Genomic DNA, 24,040 nt, shown 5'->3' with positions numbered 1-24,040 from the left:
AGGAGAGCGGACTGGAATGCACATGCGTGAACAATGATGGCTTCACTGTACTAGACAGTGGGGGTGGTAGATGTCATTGAATGGGCATGTATATTATGTGGCCGTCACATTCAAAATGACTGAGCAAATAGAGCAATGAATCTGCACCAAGGTTTGTTAAGCTTGAACACTCCTCTGCAGAAACTGTTCAGATGATTCAGAAGACCGAAGCTATAGGTAACTGGTTATTGGCTGCTTGAGCACAACAATGTGCCTGCTCATGCATCACATCCCGTGCAGAGTTTTTTGGTGAAACGTCAAATCACCCAGGTGACTCAACCCCCCTACAACCCAGATTTGGCACCCTGTGACTTCTGACATTTCCCAAAACTAAAATCACATAAAATAACATTTAACTTTTACAGTGCCAAAGTGGTTGTATAATTTAACATTCATACCAGTAGTGTATGAGACTTGCAATTTTCTACATCTTTGCCAACACTTGGTATAGTCCTTGTCTTTAATTGTAGATATTATAGTGGATGTGTAGTGCCATCTTATAATTTTTTAAAAGACTTTATTTACTTATTTTTAGAGGGGAAAGGAGGGAGGAAAAGAAGGAAAGAAACATCAGTGTGTGCTTGCCTCTCACGCACCCTCTCCTGGGGACCTGGCCCACAACCCAGGCATGTGCTCTGACTGGGAATCCAACTGGTGGCCCTTTGGTTTGCAGGCTGGCGCTCAATCTACAGAGCTACACCAGCCAGGGCCCATCATAGTGTTTAATTAAATGTATTTGGGTGACAATGGGAAGAGATTTCAGACTGCTGATGAGGTTCAGGAAAATACAATGGGGAAACTTATGGGGATTGGGAGAACTGTGTGAGGTCCCAAGGTATCTACTTTGAAGGTGAATGAGGTGTCACTGTCCTATGTACAATGTTTTTAGTATCTTGTATCTTCTTCAATAAATGCCTCTATTTTTCAAATTACGTGGCTGGATACCTTCTGGACAGACCTGGTGTTTTAAAAACTCTCAAAACTCAAAATTAAGAGAACAAACAATCCAATTAGAAAATAGGTAAAAAACATAAACAGACATTTCACTGAAGAGGATATACAGATGGCAAATAAGCAAATTAATAGATGTTTGAAATCATTAGCTATTAGAGAAATACAAGTTACAACCACAATGAAATATCACCAAACACCTATGAGAATAACTAAAGTAAAAAATAAGGTCAATACCCAAAGATGGACAGAATGCGGACAAACTAGATTATTTATACATTGCTGGTGTGAATGGAAAATGGTACAGCCATTCTGGGAAATAGTTTGGCAGTTTCTTATAAAACTAAGCATACAACTACCACACAACCCAATAATTACACTCTTAGGAGCTTCTCTCTGAAAAATGAAAACTTACATTTACACAGAAACTTGAGCAGAAATATAAATTACAACTTAATTCACAATAGACAAAGAACTGGGAACAACCGAAAAACGTCCCTCAGCGAGTGACTGGTTGAACAGAGTGCAGGACATGCGTACCATGGAGCGCTACTCAGCAGCGAAAAGGAACGCACAGCTCGATGAATCTCAGGGGAATCATGCTGAGTGAAAAAGTCCGTCCTCAAATATTACGAACTGTATGACTCCATTTATATAACAATCTTGAAGTAACAAAAATATAGATATGGAGAATAGATTGATGGTTGCCAGGGACTAGGGACTAAGGACAGGGGAGGGATGGGGGAGAAGGATACAAATGAGTGTGGATATGAATGGGCGACGCAAGGGAGGGATTGTTGTAGCGATGAAACTACGCTGTATCTTGACTGAAGTGGTTGAGACAGGAATGTACGCATCTGATGGAATGGTACAGAACTAAATGCACACGAACGTACACAAATAAATACAAATAAAACTGGGGAAATCTGAACCAGATTTATCACGGATTATCTCAATGTCAATATTCTGTTTGTAACATTATACTATAGTTTTACAAAATGACATCATTGGGAAAACTGAGTAAGGATATTACTTCTTACAACTGCTTACAATATACACACACAGACACACATATGTATGTATATACACACACCTACACACACACACTGTTTTCTCAAAATTAAAAGTTTCATTTTTAAAAAGTTAAATATTCATTTACCATATGACACAGCCATTCATGCTCAGGAATTTACCCCACAACAGGGCAAGCATATGTCTGTACAAAAACTTATACCTAAATGTCTATAAAAGCTTTATTCCTAATAGCCAAAAATTGAAAACAAACCAGAAGTCCACCAACAAGTGAATGATAAACAAAACATTATGGATACATATAATGGAATACTACTTAGCAATAAAAAAGAATGAACTATTTCTATATGCAAAAACATAGATGAATCTTAAAGTAATTATGGTAGGTGGAAATATCCTATAAACTGTACTGTATCATCCACTTTGTATAAAATTCAAAGTGCAAACAAATAATAGTGCAAACAAATCTAGAGTGACAAAAAAATAGTAGTTTCCTGGGGACAGGGTCACAGCAGGGAGGAGAGAGAGAAAAGGATGACAAAAATGGGACAATGAAATTTTAGTGGATGATAATTTGTTCATTATCTTGATTATGGTTATTTTTTCATGGAGATATATATGTTATATATAGAAACAAAAATTATTTATTATGTTAATTTTACCCTCATAATGCTGTTAACGACAAACCTAACTTGCCTTGAGGTTTTCCCTGACAGAGCAATCTACCTCGCATTACCTTGTTGTGTCCTGTATCCTCTGCCTTAATTTGGTGGGCCTTGATTTTTTTTTTTTTTACTGTTGTTTGAGCTTCTTTTTTTTCTTAAATATTTACAGCATGAATTTCCTTCATGTTCCTATTGGGTTCTCTTAGAAATCTGAAGTTTTAAAAAAACTGGAAGTAATAGTGAGATCCCAACAAACTCAAGGCAGGGAGAGCCGAAGCTACTCTCCTCTGTCACGAAGAAGGAGGCTGAAGTTCCGAGCAACTTGACCATCTGCCCAGGCTCCTGGTCCGGTGCCACAGCCCATGCTCTCCACCCTCTTACTCAGTTAGATGCTGGGGATAAGACAAAAAATACTCTTCCATTTGTCCCCATGCTTCAGCCTCAGCCCACAGACTAAGGAATTATTGAAACTTCCAGTTTAGGACTGATGATTCTCAAGGAAAGAGGAATGGATCATCTGATGGGTGAGATTCAGAAATTCTTTGGGCCATCTTTGATGAGGGAGGAGGGTCACGTGTGAAAGGTGGGGGATATTTACGCCCAGGCTCTCACAGGTTCCAATCCCTACATCCCAGGCTGGAAGAGAGAGCCTAGTCTCCTCTGCATCTGCTCTGCCCTGACCACACCATGTTCCAGGGGGCAGGAGTCCATGAGGTCTCCAGACAAAGTCACATCCGCCCCATTCCATCTCACCAGGGGGCTCTGCCTGGGGAGTGGGCCGTACAGGGCATGCTCTTCTGTGTTTCTCGCTGTCTCCGGGGGAGGAGGGGTATATACCAGAATCTGAGCACCAAACCCAGTGTGCAAATCCACAGTGGTCCATCTCCCCCACTCTGTCACAGCCCCCTCCCTCCAAAGCCCAGACTTAACACCTTCAGCTCAGGCACTGTCTCCCACATGAGGCAGGTACAGAGAGCCTCGAGCAATGTTGAGTTTATGATTCGGATGCATTCCCAGAACCCCTCAGATAAGGTCAGTGTGACAAAAACTCCTGGTTGACCATATGAACATCCATCTTCCCTTCTCTCCTTGGTAATAGGACCTCAACTTTTTTATAAGTGTTTTCTTTTATGGACTCTAGAGAGACAGGAAGGGAGGGAGAAAGAGAGGGAGAGAAGCACCCATGTGAGACAGAAACATCGATCAGTTGCCTCATGCATAGGCCCTGACTGGGGACCGAACCCACAGCCCAGGCACACACCCTGACTGGGAAGCAGTCCTACAGCCTTTTTGTTGGGAGGACAATACACAGCCAACTGAGCCACACAGGCCAGGGTGAACCCCAACTTTTCATTGAGAACATTGCTGAACGAAAAAGAGAAAAAGAAAAAAAGAAAAAATCCAGCCACCCTTACAGTTAAGTATGGCCAGGAGACTAAGTTCTGGCCGCTGAGATGGGAGCAGGAATGTTATGTGGAGTTTTCTGGAAGGAAAGCTGCTTAAAAGAGCTGCTTGAGATGGGAGGGGCTTGTCTTTCTGCCTGGAATGCGGATTCTTGGCTGATGCTCCACCAGCCCTGGAGGACTAGATGCTGAGAAAGCAGCACGCCGCCGAAGGCAGTGGGGCAGATGGAAGGCCAGGATCCTGATGCCCATGATCCGTCATACCAGCCCAGAACTGCCCACTTCCGGACACTTTCATGCGCAAGAAAAATTAACTCCTATCTTCTGCAAGCCACTGTGATTTTGAGAGTTCCTGTTTTACATCTGATCTGGATCTTTAAGAATGCCGTCAGTCTTCTCCCTCATTGTTCTCCTAGTGCTTCAGTGGCTAAATGCATTCTGTTAGGATTCGCTCTCTATATTGACATTTTCCATGAGATTATGAATTCGACAAGAGTGGAGACCATATTTCAGTAGTCTATGGATGCCTAGTACCTTCCTGCTCAGCACACTGCAGTTACCTGTGAAGTATTGGCAAATATTTAACAAAATAAATTTCCAAGATAACATTCAAAAGCTGTCTAGACTTGGACTGCCCTATATTTACCCCAGAGGTAACTCTTGCTTCTCTTGCTTCCCTATAGGTGAGTGATGTCTGGGCCCAGGGCTTTTCTCCACGGCAAACTCAACTAGCCGGGGACCAGAAATACGTGTGTGAAAAAGCCACTGCTGGCTCCCCTGGCCTTTGCCCTCACCCAGAGCCGTCCCCCTCACTCACAGACGACCGAACTGAGGCTTTGTTTAGGCCAAGTGCAATGTTACAGTTTTGACCTCTCAGACCACAAAACTCCAGGAATGGAGAAAATAACAGTTTCTCGTTTTACCATTATTCCTCGTAAATCTAACCCAATATTTATGTAAAATATCCAAATGCTGTTTCAGCAAACAGCCCGGGGCTTGTGGGGAATGAGGCAGGTGGAGCCAGCGGGGAGGCCCAGAGCAGGCAGGGGTGCAGCGCTCTGCGCGGGGGGTGAGTGCACGGGGGATGCAGAGATACAAGGCCTTGGAAACAGCAGGACTCTGCCCACTGAACGGGGCGGATAGTTTTGACTCTGTGACAGAGTACAGGGTTGACAAATTTGAGATGGAAAACACCCCAATACTTACACTTTTCTTTGCTATTACCTTGCCTGAGAGAAGAGGTCATGGGTAGAGGGCGTGTCCTCCCCCAGCCCCGGCTCCATTCAGCAGAGGCCGAGCCTCAGGGAGCTGCTGGCCCTTCGTTTCCCATGGCCCCTCCCAGCGTTATGCTGACCCATATTGATCTCCACGATCCTTAACTCCCATGGCTTTGTGGCCCATTCCATCCTAATTGTTCATTTCCCAGAGCTCTCACATTTAGATGAGAACACACCGCAGGCGACGCAGGCATCTCCGTCGCCTGAGCACCTCTGCAGCCGGGGCACAGGCACTTACTTCTCCATTGGCAGATGGCCCAGCACACACACTGGTCATCACCCTTTGAGAACCAGAGAAGGTCCCAGCTGGTTTGAACATTTCCCTTTGAGAAGAAAGCATGAGAAATACATCACATGGGTGAGCCGGAGGAGCACAGGGAAGTGGCCAACTGGACAGAGACCAGAGAGGAGGGAAAGAGATGGGGAAAACATGTGCAATGTGGCAACTGCAGGCCTTAGGGGTTGGGGGTTGGGGGCTGGGCCAGGCCCATGCTTTAACAACCCCAGTCTCCACAGTCTCCTCCAAAATGTCCCAGGACTGAGAGGAATTAGTGGTACTCTGCAGGGAAGAGTTGCATTCTTCTTAGTCAGCAGAGGACAGAAAGAACCCATTTTCACATTCACATAAGTTGGACATTCATATCTATCTTCTTGAAGACGTGGCGAGAGGTCCAGGTGTATAATGTCTGAGGCTGCTTTCAGCTTCTCTTTTCCATCCATTTATGGAAAGTTCGAGCCAGAGGAGCCTGATCAGGAACCAGTGGAATGCTCCAAATTCAGCGGACTGGTTTGATTATCCAGAGTCAAGCTGAACCGAAGTGGACAGGAAGAACTGCTGGCACTAAAACACTGTTGCAACTCCCAGGAAACCGTCAAAGCAACTCCTGCCAAGGATGCTGCCCAGCTGCTGTGTCCCCAAGCTCCAGTGAGGAGGGGTGGGTTGGGTGTCATGCATTTTACCATAATATCCCCAAGGTTATGTGTTCACAGCATCCTAGAGTGTTTGGGCTGGAGTTGACTTCATCCGGCTCTTCACTTTATAGAGGAGGAAGCTATAGCTCAGAGAGGTAATGTGACTAGGTAATGTGATAGGTTATGCCCAGCCAAACATCTAGAAAGTGCCTATCCAGCCCTGTACTATGGAAGGAGGCAGGGAGTAGGTTCATCTGATGAACGCAAGTGCCCCCAACTCTACGCTGGTATAGTCCATGGAACAGCCCCCAGCCAATGCCAGGCAATCTCTGAGACTAATTCCCATTGCTCTGAGTTCAGATTCACCACATCGTCCGCCAATAAATCCCAATAACAGTGCCTAGATAGTAGAACAGAAGTTCCTTGAAAGAAAATGCGAAGTATATCAGGCACTTTGGAGTTCAGTTGCATCACTTTTCCCAGGGTGTCATGAGCCCTGTTTCCATCTTTCTGCAAAGCCAACATCAGATACTCTGCCTGGAGGAACCAGTTAGATCTTCTCCTCTCTTACTTCCTGGTGACAACAGGCAGCAAACTCGCTTCTCTCGCCTGATGAAGGTTAGGTGATTACAATTAGTGTTGTCTCGCATTTTTCGAATTATGAGTGCGTATTTATGTCTCATAGACACCAAAAACGAAGGTTGACCATATACAAGGAGTCTGATCATGGAACCCCATTGTTTATGCAGTCAGTTGTTTGTCTTCATAGGCCCCCCAACTCCCCATTCTGTGCCCTGCCTTGCCCCAAGTGACCTCCCTTTCACTTCCTGTACTCAAGGTTCCAATATGCTGGCTTTGTCTCCCTTTCCTAATAAAACTTCTCTCAGGAAATCCCTGAAGAATGTTTTGGGGGCAATATCTGATGATTTTACCTTTCCCCTCCATTCTTTCTGCCCCTGCCTCTATTCAGCCCCGCCCCTTCTCCTGCCTAGATACTAGAACATCCCTGGTACCATGCTCTTTGCTGCTATCCCTGGTTTCATGGTCTTATCAGGACACTCCCTTGCCTGTTACACACAGAATGGGGTCCAGTCTTCTTCATCCGTCACTCAAAGCCTTACACAACCCAGACCCAGTAATTTTTTTTCCAATCATATCTCTTTCTTCTCTCCTTCACTGGCCTTAACTCATAGTTTTTCCAGTCTTTGCTTACACACCCCTCAAATTATTGTCTTCATGCCATCACTCTACCGGGAATATTTCTTCCCCATCCCCTATTTCCATTTATCTCAATTCTTATGCATCTTTATCATTTAGAATTAGGCACAACAGAAACCAAAAATATCAGGCTTAAAAAAGACCAGAGTTCATTTCTCCTCATACAGCAGTTTAGAGACCCAGGCTCCTTCCAGCTCATTGCTGCATCGTTCAGACGGTCTGAGGTGGAGCCTAGAGCATCGTGTTGATATCTTGTCAGTCACGCAGTAAGGGAGGAAGAAAAAGAGAGGAGAGGATGCACAACAGGCGTCTTTTAGGCACTACTCCTGGAAATTACCACATAGCAGTATGGCTTACCTCTCTTTGAACTTAACCATCAAGCTCTAGGAGAGGCTGGGAAATGTCTTTATTGCGAGTGACCATATTCCTGATTAAAAATTGGGAATTCGGGTTTTATAGAAAGTGGGGAGAACTGATATCAGAGGACAAATATCAGAGTCAGCTATGCCCTTGATGGGAGCTACCTGTTCTACCCAGCACCCACCTCCTCCACTAGCCATCTCTCCATCCCCCAAAGCAGTCCGTCTGACCTTCTCTCCTAATGCGTGGCACCCCCTGCCCTCTTAGGGCCGCTTGTGTTCTTTTATTCTAATCCCCACTGAAGTTGGCCTCCTCAGGACAGTATTCTGGATTGAATGTCTTTTAATCTCTCCCGTCCTCAGCACCAGTGGGCACAATCACCTGGCTCTCGGCCAAGCCCCTCTTCCTGACCCACTATTAGCATTCTTAATAGCATAGTTCCAATTTTACTTTCTGATTCTCTCTTTTCCTTGAGCCCAGATATAAGCACACACTGTACCGGGGGTAGATTTGAGTAACACCCACACAGAATTTCCCCTCCTTTGCAGTGGTTGGAAGGAGCCTTATCCTACCTACCTCCTCACACCTTGGGATGCACATCCTCTCGGGATGCCATTCAGCCTCTCGTGGAAACACATTGGCCAAGGTCCCCCCGTCCCTCTATCACAGACATGCCTGGATTCCATCTCAGGCTCGTAAGCAGTTATATAATCATAAGCTATTACATAAATAATCATAGACTGTTATATAAACAATACCCAAAGCCTTTAGTTCTGTGTAAATACACAGTGTTATAAACATTTGATGGGTAGCTGATTATTATTTACCAACTATCTGGATCATTTAGTCAGACTTAAGTGCAGACCAGTTTTTGCAATGCAAATGGATCACCATAGGATCGCAATTGAATGTACGCATAATGACAGTGGAGGGGACCAATTACGAATAAATAGAAACCTTGTCACGTGAGGGGACAGGAGGGCTCCTTGTGCTGCGCAGTCAGAGAGATCTGTTCTGTCTTTAAACAAAGGTAATTTCCAGGTGGTATTAAGTGCTTCTTGGGAAGTATTTTTTAGCCACACAACAACTTGAGGGTAGAATCTTCATTTTATAGAGGAGGAAACCAAGGCTCAGAGAACATAGCTGATTTCCCCTGGAATGGTAGATTTTAGATTTGAACTCAGATCTGACTGCAGAGCCAGTGGGGTCTCTGCTACTGCATGACTTTTCAAATGTTGATGAACTCTCCTGCAGAACAAGAAAGAACCTTCTGGAATGTATTCAAGTGGGCTGAGCAGGGCCTGTGGGCAACCATACAGAGAGGCCAGTGGTGCTGGGCAGCACACAAGGGCCCAGGAGGAAAATCGTATAGCTCGCTGAGTGGTGAACTTCCTGTCAGGGGCTGGCTGGAGCAAAAGCCCAGAGACCAGATGTCAGGAGGCTGCAGAGAGGGTTGCGTCTGGTTACAGGTTGGACAATGCAGTTTCTAAGGCTCTACTAACGTCAAGACAGCACCTAGAATTTGGGGTCTTCCATAGGGAGCATAAAGAATGCGGGTGGGAGATTGGGTTTAAAACATCAGAAGAAAGTTCCACAATGATGTGAATGTATTCAATGCTGCTGAACTGCATGTTAAAAATGGTTAAAATGCTAAATTTTACATTGTGTATAATTTTTAAATTTTCTAAAAATCAGTAGAAGGAAAAAAAATGGCAGCTCCATGTCTATATCAAACAATGTTATTGGTGGGAAGAACATTTTATTTCCCCCTAGTCTTCTGGCACAAGAGGCTTCTCTGCTGCAAGACAGGACATGTTTTGGAATCTGAATAAAGAAGGGTGACATGAAATCAGCCACTAGCATTCTGTGCCCAACCACTGTGCTCATGGAAGCAGCTGTGTGATGTCAGGCCACTCTGAGTCCATTTCCCTGTAGATCAAAGGATGAGCCAACAGAGCTGCGGGGGGGATCAATGAGGTTTTGCTGTATTGATTAGAAACAGCAGCTGGCTTCACTGGGCACTTCCTACCTGCAAGGTGCCTGAGTCCCGTTACTCTGAGGCACTGGGCTCAGCGTTAGAAAGCACCCTGGGGGCAGGAAGGGTGGGGAAGGATGGGGCAGAGCAGACCTAGGGGGCAGCTCAGGCCTGAAGATCCGTGGGCAGAGCCTCCCCGCCTTTCTGGACAGTCTCCCATGAACAGTACATTCAGTGCTCTGTTGGTGGTGGCCAGAGATTGATAAGAGAGAAATCGAGAGAATGTGTTTTTCTGTTTAAAGTCAAGTTCATTTTTTTGGCTAGGATTCCTTCAAATAATTCAATAAACTGAGCCTTTGCTTTCATAAATCTAAGCCTCTTACCTACCAAAAGTGCACTTTTGAAGCGTGACAGCGTCCCGGAAAAGCAAATGAGCAGAGCTGCAGGAAGAGGCAGCACTTGCCTTGGCTGAGAAAGGGTTCTGTGGCTTGTGTTTTTTCCCCGCTTTCATTTCGTCCCTGCCTGGCCCCCACTCTCCTACCCCTTGGGTGCGGGCAGAGGCTTTTTCCTGGGCTCCCTGCAGCGTCTTCTGCAGACCCCAATCTAGACAACCCACCTGCAGAAAAGTCTTCCTGAAATCCTGCTCCCATGATTCCATGCCCTTGCTTACAAACTCAGCGAGCATCTTTCTTCCCGAATCCGAGCCCCTCGTGTGGCCTCCTCACGGTCCTCGGAGCCCCCTTCACCTCCTTCCTCGTTCCTGCCTTCCTGGTACCATCCCCCATGAGCTCCAGCCAAGTCCTTCTCCTTAACACGTGGTCCTTTCTTGCCTCTCTCTGCTTTGTCATGAGTCATCCTCCGTCATAAAACCTCCTCCCCCTCATCAATTCAGGGCCATTACCTCCTGCGGGACCCAGCTCACCGCTTTTAGGAAGCACTCCAAAACGGCCATTTGAGTGTTGCTTCATTGTGCCCAGCATCCTCCTGCTCAGGGACTTTCAGCTTAGACATCTTCAGAGGGTAACATTTCTGATTTTTTCTCAGCTGTGGGCCAGGTCGTCACCCGGCTGTGCAGAGCAGAGGAGGAGAGAGGGAAGGGGACCCTAACTAACTTCTTTCTGAACAGTTTTCAAGCCCACTCTCTTTTGGCCCTTCCCTTCTGGAGGCACATAGTGCTGTCATTCCTGAGCCTCCGGAGGCTTCCGGGGTAGGAACTGTACCGCTTTTCATCTTTCCTCTCTCGGGGTCAGCAGTGAGCTCCCCACATCTGCTAAATCAGCTATTATTTGTGCCTCATCTTTACACCTTCCAAACTGTTGCTGCAACAGAGTCCTGCCTCATTTTCTGTATCCTCGCAGCCTTCTGCCCTTTTTTTCAGTCCCTCTACTGTAAAAAGTTGGAGTTTCAGGAACATGTATCCAGCCTGTCTTCCTTAACTACAAGTCCAGAGTGGTCATTTGTCCTTGTTGCTACGTTCTTTCTGCCCTGCCCGCCTCTGGCCTCCCAGCCGCGTGCCAGCCCCTGGCGCTATGGCTGCCACTGCCGAATGCACTTCTCTAGACAGACATACCCAAAGATGGTTTTTAACGGATGACCTGAGTAGCCTTTGTTGATTTGGGGAGCGGAGTTGGTCACGTGTGAGCTGTCCCTTGTCCCATGAGTCACTGAATTCCCTCCAGCATCTAATGCCGTGCAGGCGCCTGCGGGGGGCTCAGTGCACCTTCACTACCTGCCAACTGGCAAGTTAGGGAGTCCGTGGGGCATGCGCTCTGTCATGTCACGGCTCTGCCGTCGGGTCTGAAGGCCCCACTCGGGAGATGAAAACACAGTGTTGACAAGGCAAACGCAGCCCTCAGCCTGCATGTCCTCGTCTCCTCAGAGGGGAACAGAGTATGCTTCATGTGACAGCAGACACACCATAAAAAACTGCTCAGGTCCCTGGCCCTCCCCTAACTGATAACGCCCCGGTACAGAGCTACTTCTGAACAACAGAGGCCTGCCGAGCTCCACCTCTCTCTGGCCTCTGTTCCTCTCACAGGCTCACATCCTACACGGCGCCCTCACCGGCAGGCACCCCGGAGAGATAAGGAGGAACCAACCCAGATTGATGGGTTGTTCCATCCCCCCGACCTGTTTGCTGCAGTTATTTATATTGGTGGAGAGTTTGGGCCTCAATTCAAATAATCAGAACTTCCGAGGCCAATTTAATGAGGCCCATCAGAGAGAGAGAGAGAGCAGCATCTTAGAAGTCAAGCCTGTTAAAACAAAAATAGGGTGACTGTTCTCACATAGGAATAATTCATAACCTGCTCACACAGTTGATAAATGAGTATTGGTCCCTTGCTGTGCAAACCCTGTGTTAGGCCTTAGGGGTATGAGGAAAGCAGTAGCCATGGCTCTGTTGTAGAAGAGCCTGGAATCTGTGGAAGATGCAGCCGGGTAAATAGGTGCCCCCACGTGCCAGGGGTTGTACAGAGCAGGGTGTGATCTCCGACTAGGAATCAAAGTTGACTTCTGTGAACGGTGGCAGCTGATGGGAAGGAACATCACTGAGTGAGATTTAGTCTAGCAAAAAGGGCATGAGCTGGGGGCGGACTCCACCAACACCCTGCGTGGCTCCCAGATGCGAGGGGCCTGGGGCTTGTGCAGGCTTGGAGGTCACATGAAGAGTTTGGACTTAACCCAAAGAACAATGAAGCACCAGTGGGAAGTTCTGAGCAGGGCAGTGAATCACATTTTGGAAAATGCCTCTGATTGCTGAGTGCAACAGGAACGGCAGGGGAGGGTTAGGGCTGTGGCTAGAAGGCCGGCGCCCGACGCTGGTCCTGGGGAGAGGCTGGCGGCCTCCATGGGGCGGTGCGGAGGACTCAGGCTCCTGAGGTCTTGGGGAGGTAGACCTGCTGGGATCTGGAGATGGATTCAGCGGGCGGGGGGAGGAGGGTGACATTTAGGGAAGAGTCTGAGTGGTGGTATGTTTCTGGCTTAGTCATCAGTATGGTGACATTTACTAAGACAGGGAACCCTGGTGGCAGTTCAGAGGGATTTACTGTATCTCTCTCACTGGGTGGGGAGGGGGCACAACGATGAGGACCAGAGGTGCCCCTTTCCAGAAACCCCACCCATCTGGAGAAGGGGGACCAGGTATATCCTAAGCCTCATCAGCCCTTTCTTGGACTTCGTGTGCAATGAGAAGCAAAACACAAACAGACCAACCAACAAACAAACATTTCTCTGGGCTGACTTCTGCAGCACCTTCACGCTAATCCCAGCTCTACTGGGTGACTTCAGCCGTCACTCTCGGGCCCCTCCCTCACTGCCCTGCTCTTGCACAGGGGTGTATCCCAGACATCGTAGCAGCCTGCAAGCTCACCTGCCCCCTTCACTCTTGATACATAAGCGCATACTGCCTCTTCCTCCTGGAGCTCAGCCTCCGGACCACCCTCTCCCGAACCTCAGGGCTCCACTCAAACCCCACCAGATCCCCAGGCCTCCTAAGGTTCCTTTCGAGCTGGAGGTGGAGCCACTGACTGTTCCTCTGTTCTTCACGCAGATGAAGCTTTCAAGTAAACAAAAAGACATCCCTCATCCTCCCATTAGACACAGATGAGTACCTGGCTATCTTGGCCCTTGTGGTCCGGATTTGTTCACAAGTGGGAGCATCTCCTGCAAAGAGCTGAGCTGGATTTAGCACTGAGAAGGACGAAAGGCTGGGTCAGGCAGAGCCTCTGCATCCCAGAGCGGAAACACGGACTCATGTAACCCACTGCAGCCTCACACTGGCTGCGACCAGTGCTGCTGTGGGCTGAATTGTGTCTCCCAAAGTTCATGTTGAAGTCCCAACCCCCCAGCACCTCAGAATACGACTGTTTGGAGACAGGGTCTTTGGAGAGGTAATTAACTTAAAATGAGGTCATCGGTATGGGCCCTAAACCAAACTGACTGGTGTCCTTATAGGAAGACGAGATCAGGACACATAGACATACAGCAGGAAGGCCCTGTGATGACAGGCAGAGAAGACAGGCATCTACGAGCCAAGGAGAGAGGCCTCCTGAGAAACCAACACTGCTGACACCTTGATCTTGGGCTTCCAGCCTCCAGAACTTTGAGACAATGAACTTCTGTCCCTCCTGTTCCTACCCCCACCCCCCTGTCTGTGGAACCTGGTTGTGGGCCTCTGAGCATGCTCCTACAAGTGCTCTGAGAGAGGGAAAAAATGTCCTACAGGAATGCCAAGGGAAGAGCCGCCAATTCCGACGAGGCAGGAGTCAGCATCAGGTGACTCGTGTCGGTTCCAGGGAAGACTGGCTGAGGTCGACCATCTCGGCCTGCCATTCCCTGGGTGACAGTTCCTGCAGGGACGGGTGCTGCCGGGTGGAATGAGGCAGGACCGGCATACCGCACGTCACAGAGTAAGCCCGCAGTGAAGGGGTGGCCAGTGCTCCGTTAGCTCTTGCGGAGGAATCCGGCCGCCTGCCGGACCGCACATAGTGGTGTAAACACGGAGGGACTCCGACTGGAGGAATGGGCCTTCCCAGCCGCGGGGACCCTGGGAGCCCAGGCTGGACTGACTTGGGGAACGGAGTCACCTGGAGGAGTGGGGGAGGGGAGGGGAGGGGAGTCGGGGTGGGGGAATCCTCAGGGGCAAGAGCAGGGGAGACACTAGAATACCAGACTTTGTCCCCAAGAAATAGAGAGCTGTCTAAGACTTGTAAGGCAAGGAAGTGACAAGCAAGAAAGGGAATGTGGGCCAGCTGCAGAGGAAGGCAGAACAGAGGGACCAGTGTGGGCTTCTGTGATGTAGAAGAGAGGCCCGTGAGTAATTTTGGCTCTTCTATTTGCTGGGCTTAAATATTTATTTCAATGTTTACATGCATAAACAATGCAAGAGCCCAGATGCAGCCACCCCCTCCAGCTCTTAAAAGATTTCTGTAGGAGAATTCCTGGAAGAGGCAGTTAATGCCTTTGCTCACTTGCCCTGAGATGCATTTCTGAGAAGAGGGCGCTGCATTTGCGGTGGCTGCCAGGAGAGTTTCTCAGACTCAGGGCACCTCCTGGGCAGCACTGTGATAAGACTCAGGAGCTCAGGTTTCCAAGGAGAGAACAGTCCTCAGGGAATTCAGCTGGGAGATGGCTAATGAATAATAAAAAGACTGCTCACAATGCCTTGTCCATTTACCAATACTCTGCTGTTTAACTTTTTATCAGAACGGGGTGACTGTGAGCCTTGTTTTTCTGCAGCAACGGAAGCTGGCTGTGCCAAACCATCATTTTTTTCTCAATTACCCACATTATTTGAGTAGCAGAGAAGCTGAAAGTTGTGGGTGATTTGGATATTACTGAGTCCAACTCTCCCATTTCACAGAAGAGGAAAGTGAGGCCCAGAGAAAGGATGGGCTCAAAGCTTTCCGGTTGGTTAGTGTGACAGATAGCACTGGAGGTGGGTGTCGTGACCCCCAGTACAGGGTGTCACGGTGTCCAGCACCCACTGAAGAAGAGCTGTTCAACAGAAACACAATGCAAACTGCAGAGGTAGCTTTCAGCTTTCAAGTAACTACATTAAAAAAGTAAAATGAGACGGGTGAAATTAACCTTAATAATATATTTCATCCCATATGCAGAATAAACAGACTCCCTCTGGACACGCTTTTTATTCCCGGAGCTCAAAACGTGCTATTCGCGTGCTTGGGCCAGGAGGGGACGAGGGCAGGGAGTGGGGGTCAGTCGCTGAATAGCAGCCTTTCCCAGAAAAGCAATCAGTGTACAAGCCCAGTAAACCATGCATTTTGCAGAAAATTTGCACTTCTCTCCAGGAGCATTAAGCATATAGAGAAAAATGCCCATAATGAAAGAGTAGGCTGTGACAGACATTGTCCCAGCCTACAGCACACAGAGGACTTTTTATCCATCCACCCATTTCCATGGTGCTTTTAGCTGACAAAGGACGCCTGTAGGGTGCTGGCATTCCAGCTATCTCCCGAGGTGGCTGGAAGTGGGTGGCAGTGCCAACTCCTGAGAGGAATGCCGGGATAGAAGTGCTTAGGGAGCGAGAGGGGCTGTCCTCGTGCTGGAGCCCCCGTGAGTCAGCCCGATAACTAAAGTGGAAGCCTAAGCCCTTTGGGTCCCGGGAACTCTATCAACGTCCAAGTTCCGCCTGGGACTGTACCAAGATGCAGAGCTCCACTCCTTTCCAGCAGACTGGGATTCCACTGCAATCCCTTAAAAGCCATCGCCAGCTAGCTTTGCCTTCACGCTGTCCCAAGGTGTCAATGTGCATGTCTGGGCCAAGTCCTTCTTCTCTGGCCCACTAGACAAGTTCTGATGTTACGGCCACTGAACAGGTAGACCAACTGAGGCTGCCGATAAGCAACAGGCTCCCGAGGTGTCAAAATCCTAAGAGCAAGGCTGGTATATTCCCCGTGACCAGCTGGCCCAACGCATGGCTTACCACAGATGCTTCCCTGGAATCACAGCAGATGCCCACATCACTGGGATTAACATGCTCGTCAGACAACAAGCACTCACAGAGCTCCACTGCACAGAATTTGCTTCTAAATCTGCACTGTCTGACACACCTAGCTATTGGGCCCCTAAAATGTGGTTAGTCCAAAATGATAACACACTATACATGTACAATACACAATAGATATCAGAGATTTGGCATGAGAAAAAGGATGTAAAATACCTCATTGAAAATGTTTACATTGATTTCATATTAAAATTATAATATTTTGCATATGTTGGATTAAATGCAATGTATTATTAAAATTAATTTCAAGCATTTCTTTTTACTTTCAATGTGGCTTCTTTAAAATTTAGAATGACACATGTGGCTCCCATTTTATTCATATTGGACAACCCTGTTCTAGTGAAGCATTTCCTTGGCGAGGCCACTTTGGCTGAGATTCGACTAGCAGGGTGGCGGCATAAGCATGGTGGTCGTTGACAAGGACAACGATGGGACGTGAAAGCACTGGCTGCGGTGGCCTGTCCTTTGCCCAACTCACCACCCTGGCTGGAGGCCATGGCTTACCTAGCTTGAGGTGAGGAACAGTCACCTAGACCCAGGTCCCTCAGGTGCTCTACCTCTGGCATCAGCGGGAAAACAGGAGCGGAGCATTGCCGGATGGGGACTCAGCTATGATCGCTTACTACCCTTTAGAAATGGACCATGGAATCTGGAGCCGCACCTCGTGGTCTGTCAACACAAGGGACCCTTGTGAGAATGGAACCAACCTGTACCTTGATTTTGGTGACAGAAGAATGAACCTACTTAAGTGATAATGGTACACACGCATGCATTCACCTGTAAAATTTCTTTTAACTTCATGTGGATGTATAGCTATTTCAAAGTAAAAATATTTGATAACAATAATCGGGGCCATATGTGTACACCCATGTTTGTAACAGCATTACTTGCAAGAGTCAGGAGATGGGAGAAACAAAGATGTTCGTGGATGGATGAATGGATAAACAAAATATGGAATATACACTCAGTGGAATACTATTCAGCCATAAAATGGAAGGCAAGTCTGATACATGCTCCCACATGGATGAACCTGGAAGACATTATGCCAACTGAAACAAACTAGTCATAAAAGGGCAAATATTGCATGACTCCACTTATCTGAGGTACCTAGAGTCATCAGATTCCTAGAGACAAAAGGTAGAAGGGTGGTTGCCGGGGGGTGGGGAGAACGAGGAGTCATTTAATGGGTACCGATTTGCAGTTTTGCAGGATGAAAAGAGCTCTGGAGCTGGGTAGCGGTGATAGCTGCACGGCGGTGTGATTGTGCTTAATGCCACTGAGCTGTGCACTTAAAAATGGCTTAGCTGGTAAATTTTATATTGTGCATTTTATTACAATTTTTAAAAATTTAAAAACTAGGGCCTTTTGACCTAAAGATCAATGACTCTCTACTATAGTTCACCCAGTTCAAGGAGGCAGAGCCGCAAGCTATTGAGCATATTAGCAAGAACCAGACCCCAGCTTCTGGGTGGCTAACCTGCAGGAGGAGAAACAGAGCAAGCCCTGGGCAGAGACCTGTGGGTGTTGGCGAAGGGGTGGGCCAGGGGAGCCCACGTCTCGCCTCAAGCACATCGTCCACCCTGGCAGGCCTCTCATGCCTCCCAAAGGTGGGACTAAACCTGATAGTACAGTGTTAGCCTTGATCGAAAGTGTTAATAACCCTGGAAGTCAGGGAGGTGAAAAATCTAGATGGAAATGTTAATGCGTAGAGCATAGAGGGGTCAGGGAAGGCGAAGACTGATCCCAGTATCAGCCAATCAAATCTACTTTGATGTGTGATGCGAGACTGGCATTTGGGGGCATATTTCTCAATACCACCCACTAAAGCTACAAGATGTTTCCTGTACTAACTAAGGATGGCTGGCTTTATGGGTCACCCCAACTGCACAGCTGAAGCAGCCCTGCCTGTGCTTCCTGTTTGACAGGAAGGGCATGAAAGAACCCACTGAGCGGGCAGGGCAGGCAGCCTCTCTGCACCACGAGAAATCAGTCGCCCAAAGGAGAGGACCTCAGCGTCGTGCCTCCGCGAGTCACTCTGAGACGGGGTGGCGCGGAGGAGGGAGCCGTCAGCCGACAAGTGCCTCCTTTCTCCAATCTCAGATCACAGGGGTCCAGCCTGGGTTATGGTGCATTCCAGAAGGTCCTTATGTCTTTCCCCTTAAATTCACATGGGCTCGTCCCAAGCCCCTGAACTGCCTGGAATGTTCAAGAATGCCAGATATCTCGGCCACAATTTTCAGCCTCTGGGGCGTTTATGAAGACATGCAGGGCCTGTTCCACCCTCCTCGTAGCCTCTACCACAGCCATTGCACAGAACCTGTGTTGGACAGCAGCCTGGGAGGTCCGCCTCTGACCTTGACGAAGACACATGGACATTTATATGATTCTGCTCCATTCATAGTGTTTCCTCAGCCTCTGCTCCCTAGGCCAAGAGATTCAACTGTTTATGAAAAACAGTGTTGTTTTCCCCCTTGGTCATCTAAGTCAAGGGAAATTTTTGTGTGGTGATGCATAAATCCCAGAAAGTTTGGTTTGAAGAGTTCCCTAAAGTGTGGGTGTGTCCATAAAACAAGCCTGAAGTCCTCACTGGAACCCCCTCAGGAGACCTCTGGACTCACAGATGCCCTCGTTAGCAACCTCGGGCAGTTCCCTGTGGGACATGGAACTTGTCAACTCAAAAAGTAGCCTACGAGCCAGAGTTATCAGAGTTGCTGGAGAACATCATGTTTCAACTCAGCTAAGGACAACTCTCTCATGACCCAAATCCCTCCAATAAAGTCATTCTAATGTGTCCCAAATGAGTTAGCTCTTCTCTTTGAGAAATCCTTCTTTGATGTTTTTCTCAATCCATCAATAATTATCCTTTTTTTTTTTTTTGGTGAAAGGTTTTTGTTTGTTTGTTTAATCAATTTGAAAAAATGCATATACAAAGAATTGAGACATAAGAAAGCATTGGTTCAATATTAATGAATCTACAAGAATTAGGATTTGGGGAAGGTGGAGATTACCTAAACATTTTTAAAAATTAAAACTGCAACCAAAATAAGCTGATAAAATCCCTATTAACACTTACGAAGAGTCTTCATAAGATTCGGTCCATGATTTTTATTAAACAAGAGAGCCTCAACTAGCTGCTCTAGGGTTCCTCATGCAAAACAGAAATTATGGGACTCCCCTGACTGGTCCCATATTGTTAAATGTTCTCCCCCGCCCCCACCTCACCCCCAGCTTCTTCATGAGCAGGACTCCATCCTCATAACTTGAAAGAGGCTGCGCATCATTCCACAGATGCCTGTCCCCTCGCACTGCCCCTCACGTGCGCCAGGTGCTCAGCTGTGGTCTAGAATACCATGTCACGCGCTATTAAGCCGTGCATCTATGTTAAGCATATAAGATCGTGACTGACAAGGAAGACAACTTTTTTTTTTTAATTATGTACTCAACCCATTTAATGTTTTTCAAAAGGTGCGATACTTTTCTTAATTTATCAGTGAAAAGAGTTAGAAATTAACTTCAAAAAAATCAGCAAATGGCTAACAAATTCCCTTGAAAGTCAGTCGCACCTATAGGGCCTCCTAGAAAAGAGGAGGGCAAGACAGATCCACCCACTTTCCCGGGTTTCATCAAATGCTGGACCTACGCAGGGGTGGAGAGAAAAGGCAACTTTCAGAAAGTACTGTGTTATTAAATGAGGCATTTACTATACTCCTTCCTAAGAGCACCAGGTGGGGAACATGTTTTCTAAACCAGGTCTAGGAAGTGGGATGTGGAATCACTCCAAGCCCTGCCCCTAAAGGGCTGTTCAATGGTTAATGAATTTTAAAAGAGGACTAAATAAAAACTAACCCCACACACACTCCCCTGCCAAAAAAAGAAAGAAAAAACCCAAAAACTAGATGCCCCAGATCACTCTGCTGAGCAGAACCTGAGAGCAGCTTCAACCCCCTGAATTAGTCTGCTACAGAGTCATCGCAATCATGCCTGGCTTCTCAACAAACAAACAAAAAATTTTTTTGAAACACAGAACAAAAACTAGTCCTGACCACTCCTCTGACAATATACAATCACTCAAAATTAACTCATGCTGAGAGGAGGAAAGGACCTTACCTGTGGGCCCTGTTTCACATGAGTGCTGTGGGTAGGTGCAGGGCATTTGTCATTACTGCAGAAACGAATTATAATTTTTAATCTTTAGTTTGATTTAAACATTGCTTTTAGTATGATGCCTACACCAGCGGTGCAGGAAGGGCTCCGGAGAGATGTTCGAGCAGCACACACCTGCGGCGTTTCTTCGGTCTGGAGGCTCCAGGGCAGCCAACATCACTTCATCAAATACATCCTCAAGGCCTTGCTCTGTGAGTGCAAAACACGTCGCACACCTGGCAGCCTTGGGGCACGAGCCAGCTTTTCAGCAGTCTCTGCAGCGAGAGGTCTCTGTTTGTTCTTGGCAAGTTTCTCAAGAGTTGAGGAGTCGTCTCTGAGGTTGATTTCGGTCCCACCAGGCAAGAAAGGAGTCTCGGGACAGTGCTGAGTTATCTCAAGCCTCCCCTTTTCTTTCCCATTTTCAAATGAGGATGGAGAGACCACTGGAAAACAGACTAGAAATACATCTGTTTGTGGATAACTCAGGGGTCATAATCTGCCATAATCCTCTTGCCCTGCATATCAAAAAGTCCAAGAGCATGTGGCTCTCCAGCACTCATAACAGTGACTGCACCATTGTCGAAAACACAGTCGGACACAGGTACGTACTCAGGTGAAAATCTGTTCATTGCGTAGGATATCAGGGGGCCTGTTTTATCAAGGGGACCATCGCCCACAACAACGCATTTAATTGTCTGTGTTGCTGAAACAGTTTTTTATTCACTTTAAATATTTCAAATCCGAAGAAGCCCTCAGCTTATCTGCCAGGGTGTGGGCGGCACTCGATAATTATTTCGTGAGCGCCTGTCTGTCAGAGTGTGGCAATGCCGCTGACCCTAACTCCTCCTCCTCCTCATGAAGAAAATTACTTGCCTAGGACCCTTCCACAATCATCCAAGTAGCCATTGAAAATGATGCTGCAAATAGCGTAGTGAGAAGGAAAGGCGGAAGGGATTACAAAACAGTATGCGTTTAATGCCATTTTTGTAAATACGTACATAGTATATGTTTAATCCCACTTGTGTAAATGTGTATTTATAGATAGATAAATATATAGACACATGGCTATTCACATGTATATTTGAATACAACAAACTTGAAAGGATATGTACAAAAATGTTCATAGTGTTCTCTAAGTAGTAGAATTAATTTTGTTTTCTTTCTGCTTCTCTGTATATTTTCTAGGGTAATGTATTATATGTGAAATCAAAAAACAAAACAATGTTGTGAAGGAAACCTTGGCACTGAGAGGAGCCGGTAGCAGAGGTTGTGGGCATTGGCAGACTTGTGTGTGTATGTGGTTTGGGAAGTACAGAGTTCTGGCTGAAATCATGGGCATCTCTGGGCAAATATTTCCAGCCTACGCAAAGAAAAATGTAAATGTTGTATTTTTCCTAAATGACTGGGATTAACAGGTATATACAGCTGATCCTTTAGCAATATGGATTTCAACTGTGCGGGTCCACTTTACACACAGTTGTTTTTCAGTAAATACTATAAACATATTTTTCTTCCTTATAATTTTCTTAATAATTTTATTTTTGCTACCTTACTTTATTATAAGAATACAGAATATAATACATATAATATATGAAATCTGTGGTAACTGACTGTTTATATTCTTGGTAAGGCGTCCAGTTAACAGTAGGTTATTAATATTTAATTTGGAGGGAGTCAAAAATTATTCGTGGACTTTCGACTGCATGGAAGGTCAGCTCTCCTAACCCCATGTTGTTCCAGAGTCAACTGTATATCTGTGTGTGTATATTTATTATATACGTGATTACCAAGAAGCCTTCATGATTGCTAGAATTGTCAATGCTTGTATTAATATTGATTAGCGCATCAGTCTTAGCCCTTACGCTGGCCTTAATGATATGAATCCCATTACTTCTACCATATCCACTTATCAACAAAAATTTAGGTGTATTATTTATACTAGCCACATCAAGCCTAGCTGTTTATTATATTTTCTGATTAGGATGAGCTTCAAATCAAAATGTGCCTTAATCGGTACACTCTGAGCAGTAGGATGAGTCATTTCCTATGAAGTAACTTAAGTAATTATTCTATTATCAGTACTATTATTCATGTATATATTAAATGATGTCACTGCAACTCCCTCTTGGAAAATGAGGAAGGACTCTTCTCTGGCCCTGCTTTTGTTCCGTTTGGGTCAAAGGCTGGAGAAGAGAATAAGGAAAAAGCTAAGAGAAACTAATTTGATCTAAAAGAAAAAGTGTAACTTTGCCAACGCTGGGAGGTGGGGGTGACAATACACAAAATGGAGAAGGAAGTTGAAAGATCATGAGGGAACGGGTGGGAGAAGCAGGGAAGAACCAGTGCCGCTGGGATATTTCTAGAAAAAAAATGGGAGGGGAGCGAAGGCGATTTGAGCAGCTGCTGTGTCACATGGGACTTCGGAAGAGAAGGGACGTGGAGAGAAGGGCAGGTGACATTAATGACAAGAAACTGCGCAGCCTAACAAATTTTGCTCCCCGCCCACCCTGGAAAACCTTCAGTAGAGAGTTGTGTTAACTTCTCGGTTTGGAGCTACAGTTTGTACCTGGGACAGGCAGGCTGTCACACCAGGAATCCCTCTGTCTTGCTGGACTGGGAATCTAATCAGCTGGGAAGATAAGGGGAAGCCCCCAGGAGGTGCGGGGCCAGCCACGCTGTCTGTGCTGGGCAGCCTGGGGCAGCCGCCGCCGCAGCCCGGCCCCACACCGACAGCTCCCGCCCTGCCCCCTCCGCCCGGGCGCGCACCGCCCCCCGCCCCCCGCCCCCGCCCCCAGCCCCGCAGGAGCCCGTTTCAGCGGGTCACCGTGCTGGCCGCGGGCTGCTGGAACAAAGTACTGCAAACTGGGAGCCTTGAGAAGAGAAACGCACCTTCTCACAGCTCTGGAGGCCGAAGTCCAAAATCAAGGGGTCCTCAGGGCTGGCCCCCCCTGAGGCCTGTGAGAGAGAACCTGCTCCGCACCCCTGTGCTCCCTGTGGACCGCCGGCTTCATCTTCGCGTGGGCTCCTCCCTCCCTGTGTGGCCTTTGTACAAGATTTCCCTTCTCATGCGGGCCTCAGTCATATTGGATGAGGGCCCACCCTAAGGACCTTATTTTAATTTGATCCCCTCTATAAAGGTCCTATGTACAAATAAAGTGGCATTCTGAGGTGCCAGGGAATAGTAAGGACTTCAATGTTTAAATTTTGGACTCGCAGGGACACAATTCAGCCTCTAACACCCACCGGCAGCACGAGGCCCATGCAGGCCGCATCCGGGAGGTCACTCTGGAGAAAGAAATCCCTCCCCTTTCCCTCCACACCTGCAGCCAAGCCGCCCCTTCCTTGTGTTCTCAGAGCATCTTGCAGACATTCTTCAGAACTCTGGCTTGGTGGTCTCAACCTTCCCCATTTTCAGCCAGGACACAGGATTTTTTCCTATGCTTCTGTCTCTCTGGTGAATTCAGTGGTGACTGAGGAGGGGGGCGAACCTCACAACCCCTCGTGGAGCAGGAGCTGCCCTGGGCTTTGAGGCCCCCAGG

General features: G+C 47.2%; 1 pseudogene; it reads right to left on the bottom strand.

The window, feature by feature from the left end:
- Positions 1–20,584: 20,584 nt before the first annotated feature.
- On the bottom strand, positions 20,585–23,512 carry LOC129068729 (cell division control protein 42 homolog; annotated as a pseudogene).
- Between the last annotated feature and the right edge of the window lie 528 nt (positions 23,513–24,040).

The sequence above is a fragment of the Pteronotus mesoamericanus genome, unplaced genomic scaffold (genome assembly GCF_021234165.1).
Source record: "Pteronotus mesoamericanus isolate MK-2021 breed Mesoamerican mustached bat unplaced genomic scaffold, CSHL_Meso_final contig_22, whole genome shotgun sequence".
Taxonomy (NCBI): domain Eukaryota; kingdom Metazoa; phylum Chordata; class Mammalia; order Chiroptera; family Mormoopidae; genus Pteronotus; species Pteronotus mesoamericanus.
Note: the sequence above shows the minus strand (reverse complement) of the source record. Positions and strands in the feature narration are given on the sequence as shown.